Here is a 6,557-nt window from a genome sequence, read left to right on the forward strand (position 1 = left end):
CAACTTAACATACGGCGCAGAGGCCATGATCCCGGTCGAGATAGGAGAACCTACCTGGCGAACAATTCAATTCAACGAGGGCGATAACCAATCCCTCCTCATAAACAACCTCGATGAAGTGGAAGAAATCCGAGAAAAGGCTCGTCTCACAGAAGAAAACATCAAAAAGAAAACTGCGGCGAAATTCAACTCTTCGGTCATTCCCTGCCAATTTCCCGAAGGAACTCTGGTATTAAGGAGAGCAGACATAGGACGGGTGAAAGGCAAGCTAGGACCTAATTGGGAAGGACCTTACCGCGTCATCAGCAAGATCGGCAAAGGAGCATACAAGCTTCAAGATTTGGCAGGAAAAACAATCCCCAGAACTTGGAACGCAGCCAACCTCCGGATATTTTATGCCTAACCGACAACCCCATACGCGGTTGGTCGTTTCTTTTGTAATCTTTTCCACTTATATATGATCGAGATATTATACTCTGCAATTGTTTTGATGAATCATTTCCCAGCTTTGGTTTTTTACAATCACCGAAGAGGCCGGTCTTCACCCCTCTTGCCTGGTGCCACCTCACAACGGTTTTTTAATTTCACCCAAGGGGCTGGACCTCGCCCCCTTGCCTGGTGCAAACTCGGTGGTTTTTTACTTTAACTCAAGGGGCCGGTCCTCGCCCCCCTTGCCAAGGGACCATTTTGCACTTACGTTCGCCTGGCTGAAGGCGTTCAAATTCAGAACTAAATCCATCACATTCAAATTGTTCACAAACATATCATCCAGTGGTTATACAGAGTTTCATAAAGAATTTAATAAAGGAGATTAGCGCAAAGATTTTTCATTAAAAGAAACAAGTTACAAGGTGATTAAAAGGGAGCAAAATTACAAGGTACTTGAAAACAAAAAATTACAAAGTTCCCCCACCCTGACCAGGAAAAGACATCAAGACCGGCTCACCGTTGTCACCCCCACTAATAGGCGCCCATCTTCCACATAGGCCCCCAACTGCATCCAAGACCAGTCTTTGTCTGGAAAAGCCAGAGCTAATTGGAACTAGGCACTCTCCCAAGCATCCACAGCGGCTTCACCCACAGCTTTCTCCATCTGCTCTTTTTCAGCCTCAGCGGCCGCCTTCCCCTCCTCCAATGCTCGTACTCGAGTCTCCAAAGACGCATTCTCCTCCCCTAATGCCCGCACCTGCCCCAGAAGTCCGGCCTTTTCTCGCTCGGCATCCTCAGTACGGGTTTTCCAAGCTACGGCCTCCTCTTGTCGCCGACGAAGCGCTTCATCTTTGGCACGGACCGCCCCTCGGATTCCATCACCTGGGCGGTGAGTTTCAACTTGTCACTTTCCAAAAACCCCACGCGAGTGGATAGATCCGCCGCCTGGGCCTTGGCGACCTCGCCCAATCTGATCAACTCCGCCTTCTCGGCGGAATGAAGATCAACCACCTTCTGCTTCTCCGCCTCATGCTCACCCCGAAGTTTCGCCATCGCACCATCCGCCATCCGCGACTCCAGAACCCCGTCCACCTCCAAATACTTCTGGATAGAAGCAATAAGGATAGCACTTCCCTTCACATTCTGCAGCAGGACGGACAGGGGTAACTTGTCGAAGGTCTCCTTGGCATGGGCATTAAGGAGCGCCTGCTCAATCGCCCTGGGGACGCTAATAGGAGAAATACGGTCCTGACTCCCCCTAGCACCTTTCTTCCTGCTTGGCTCAGAGGAACGACCAACATCCTCTCCAGCTGTCTGCCCAGAAGAAGGGAGCGCCGATGTACCGGCTTCCTCCCCAGTCGATGCGAACGGAGGGTTTCCAGTAGGATCAGCAGGAAGAACCGTTTCAGTAGGAACAACATGGGGCGTCTCAGGAGCCCTTTAGACCAGCTCTTGATCCATCAAATTCTCATGCTGCCCCCCATTCTCTGAAGAGGGCGGCACATCTGTCTGACTGGGGGACCCCTCGGTAGGACAGGGAACGGAGGATGACGTTCTCTGACACTGAGAAGCAGCAGCGTCTTTTTTAACTAGGGCGGCGGTCCTTTTCAGAAGCAGGCTCTTCATCAGCTTCTCACTCATTTTGGCTTTTAGTTCGACTTCACGAAGAGGAAGAAAAACGTTAGTAACAGGATAAACAGATACATAAAGACAAAGCAATAAAAGAAGTCGAAATCCGGTCCACCCACCAACAAAGTCCACTAAAGCCCCGCCCCTGTCACGGTTCGCCGAGCAAGGAAGAATTCCCCCCTCATCGATCCAGTAAGTTATAAGTTGGGCAGTTTTCCCCTCTTCCGGAGATAAGTCTTCGGTCTCCACTAAAAAGCTCTTGGAAGGGCGTTGATGGATGTCCCCCTTCCAGGCAAAGGGAATCGCGGCTCGCCGGACTTCCTGAGACACCAGTCATTCCACGCCCGCCTGACGTTTACCTTGAAGTACCCGCCCTTCCATTTTTTCTCATTTGAAGAGAACGGCATGAATAGCCCCCGTTTTGGCCGAGATTGCAGACTCGTCCACCCGTGGCGCCCTTCCTTGTCTTCATCGGAATTGGTGCGGTGGCCGACCCGGAACATCCAAAAGAACAGCTTTAGAGTGCAAGGGATGCCCGCCGCCTGGCACATTATCTCGAACGCCCGAATGAACCCCCACGAGTTTGGGGTCAGTTGACTCGGTGCAATCTGCAGATGCACCAGAATTTGCATATCCCACTCCTCCAAGGGGAGACGAAGCCTCATACAGAAAGAATGTGTATTTGTCTTTTTTCTCCTCGGCGAAGTCATAGCACACCCTCTCCCCTGACCTAGGGGCGCTGGCCTCGAAACCATGAAAAGTCTCTTTGGCCACAGGTATGCTGAGGGGAGTCCCATATGGGAACGTGCTGGGAGTCCCGAGCACCTCTCTGTCCACCCACCAATAGCGGGAGTCCTCCCCGGCCAACTCCGCTAGAACGGATAGTTGAGGAGCCTTTGCCTTATATGTCATCATCGTCATGAACCTGCCATCACAAGAGTCATTAGACTCAGACCCAGACTCAGACTCAGACTTAGACTCGGAACTATCACTCAGATTGAACCCGTACTTGGCACACAGTGAGGCCAAATAATCATCGGCGCCCCTCCAGTGAAACCCTACACCTCCACCTCTGGGAGGAGGAGGGACGACGCTCAGCGGTTCAAGAACCTCCACCAATGCGTAAGACAAAGGCGACGATTTTTAGAAACACGGTGGAGGTCCAAGAAGGATGTCCACGTCGGAATCAGACTCGTAATCACAAATGAAAACCATGAAAAACGAGTGTTACCTAGGTTTTTTAAGAAGTTGAAGATAGGAAGAATCCAGAAGAAGATCGCGCTGGAAGCAAGAAGTCGCGGAAGGAATTCATGGATTTTTGAAAATACGTAAAAGAGAAAAAGTCACAAGACTCTCTATTTATAGAGGAACCTGGACCACGGGCCAAATAACCAGGCCCATCCATATCCTCATCAGGGCCGTAGAAAAACACTCAAGTGCAATCCAACGGAAACCCGAAAAACAAGGAAAATTCAGCGGAAACCAAAGGTCGTGCCACGTGCTGGCAGTTAAATGACCAGCGGTCACTCCCATGACACGACAAAGTTCGGCAGACATTAAGGGTCACAGTAGGTAATGATGAAACGTCACACTCTAGCTGATACATTACCCAAGGTCATTAGTGCCTACCACGTGGCGCGGGGAACCAAGGAGACACGTCACAAAATCTCAAGAAACACCTAACTGCTCAAGATAGATCAATACGCCCAGTTAGACAATCACCGGGTCGGGGAGCGTCTCTAACAGTCCTCGCCTGGCGCCCTGGCCAGCTCAATCAACGCCCTTTCAATCTCAGGTCGCCAAATCTCATACGGTCAGACCGCCCTGAAGAAGGTAGAGCCTCCCGACATGCTCGCCCAGCATCCTGGCAGACTGGGGGCAACTGTTCCTACCCGGCGAACCGAAGAGTCACATACTTGGTCGCCGAGGTGGATCCCGCACCCAAATCAAGCGAAGCTCGTGTAGAGTCTCCCAGCATGCTCGCCCAGCATCCTGGCAGACTGGGGGCAACTGTTCCTACCCGGCGAACCGAAGAGTCACATGCTTGGTCGCCGAGGTGGGCCTCGTGTGTTGGGACCACCAGAGTTGACCTAAGAGACAGCATGCACTCAGTACCTCACTAACCCACCTGTCAGCACGGCAGACAGGCTGCAGAACGGCTACCAAACCAACCACAGGCTAAAAGACAAGAGTGGCACAGTGTACGGTCCTGGCAGACCGCCTGACACGGGAAAAGTAACTCCCGACAATACATTTGGTCGGTCACACATCGCACCACCAGCCAAGAGCCCAAAGTCAACTCTCCCTTCTATAAATAGGGATCTCTACCAACAGGAAGTATCTTAACCTCTTTACTCTTTAGCATTACTCACTCTACTACTCTCTACCTTCATTATTCTCACATTTCCCATTCACTTAGTTCATACACTGACTTGATCGTCGGAGAACCTTTTCAGGTACCTCCACCGGCGGGTCCATCAGGTACCTCCATCGGCGGGTCTAACTCTCCTACTTCATCTTGCTACTTTGACGACTATCCTCTTCTCCCTCCTCAGCAGCTGATCAATCATTATCTGTACCTTTGTGTTCTAGGAAAGAACAGTATGGTTTTCACCGAGAGATTATAGTTTGATTATGTTAAACTCAATTAAACTTGAATAATCAAGGAAGTAAACTATACTTGTTATTTTGATGATAAATTCAACCTAATAACAATTAAAACTCTAACATAGTATATGTGATGGATAATAATTTCTCTAACTTGCTAAAATCTATAAGGAGCAATAACAAATAATGGCAGCAACTAAAATCATACAAGCCACACCAAATTTTTTAAAAGTGAAAAACCTTCTCAATGTGAGAAGTAAAAATCATATGCATAAGTTTGTCAATCAAACTCCATTATAATCAAAATAGGAATACAAGAGTGTCCTAAAATATAGCACAAATTGTGCTCAACAATAAGACATGTAACAAAGCAATAAGCTTGAAAACAAGAACAAAAGAGTAGCAGAAAAACTAGAAAAATAGCTACTGTAATAGCTTGTTTTCTACCACCTTTGTGTGACCTCTCACCGATCTTACCGTTCATTCACATAATGAAGTACCAGAAATTGTGAACCTTCTGTCCAAATTTTAGTCTAATCCAATTGTCAACGAAGACATAGTCATAAAGTCCCCACATATGTTATGAGTTTCTACGGTTTAAGTTCTCTTCTCTCACTTTTCTATTGTTTTATTTTGCCTAAACTGATTTTACACACTTTCTCATGTAACCCCTCTCCACTAGGTTAAGTGAGATGAGTAAACTTTGACTAATTAGGTCTTTTTTCACATACGAAAAGAGCTCAAACTCAATTATTATTGTATTGTTCATCATTCTTAACTAATCATCATTAATGATATATATAACTGGATATAAATTTATAACTTACAACTCATAAATATTACATTTTCTATCCTTAAACAATCCTCACATTTTATCCATAATGAATAAGAATCAAAATAGCGTTGGAACATAAACTGATAAACTTCACCACCGTCCAATAAAGAACGTGAGAGAAATGGACAAAAATAGAAGACTATTGATTAATGCGGTGCTGGCGTCACTGTAGATTTGGAATAAGCTAACCAACTGGCAGGTCTGGGTGGGTGCCTATATTATATAAATGCAATGACAATGAAAGATCCCGAACCCACCCTTCTTAGTAAAACCCATTAAATCATATCAATTCATACATGGAATGGAACTATGGTAAGTCTATAATCACATTACTTTATCATTTTCTTTTCACTAATTCAATCATATGATTAAATATTAATCATAACTTTCAAATGAATATGAATATCGGTGGTTTGGTGGATATAGTTTTTTCCCTTGCAGAATGATTTGCTCCCGAAATCATATCACAAACCAATAAAAATATGACATGTTTGATATTAATTTAAAAGATTAATTTTTTATTATTTTTCTATTTTTGCCTTAACATTATTTGTCATGAACATGATTTAAAATAATAGATCTTTGTATGAACCTGATCAATAAGCTGACGAGGATGGCCCCACACAAATCTCCAATCATGCGAAGATACGCACGACATGACAATTTAACCTCTTTCACATTTCCATCTTTTCTTTCATCATTTTCCGCTTTCCCTTACTAGGATCTTAGTCAGCATAGATATTTCTATTTTCCATTTAGATAAGGATGTGGCTTACGATTAATAACCTTTATTTCATGTCTACCAAGTTGCCTTAGATTTTTTTCAATTATTTATTATTTTTGTTACTATATGATGGGTAAGTCTCAACTTAACCGTGATATAGTTCCTTTAAAAGACGATATATTCCAATCTTGTCGGATAAGACTGTATACATTTATTATCTATGAGACCTCATCAGGTAGGAGTCTTTTATGGGACGAAGTTTATATATCTTGTGACAGTGATGTTATATGTGTCTCTATCTGTTTTTTCATTCACATAAATGATTGTGTTCCC

This window comes from Lupinus angustifolius, chromosome LG13 (assembly GCF_001865875.1).
Source record: "Lupinus angustifolius cultivar Tanjil chromosome LG13, LupAngTanjil_v1.0, whole genome shotgun sequence".
In the NCBI taxonomy this organism is placed as follows: domain Eukaryota; kingdom Viridiplantae; phylum Streptophyta; class Magnoliopsida; order Fabales; family Fabaceae; genus Lupinus; species Lupinus angustifolius.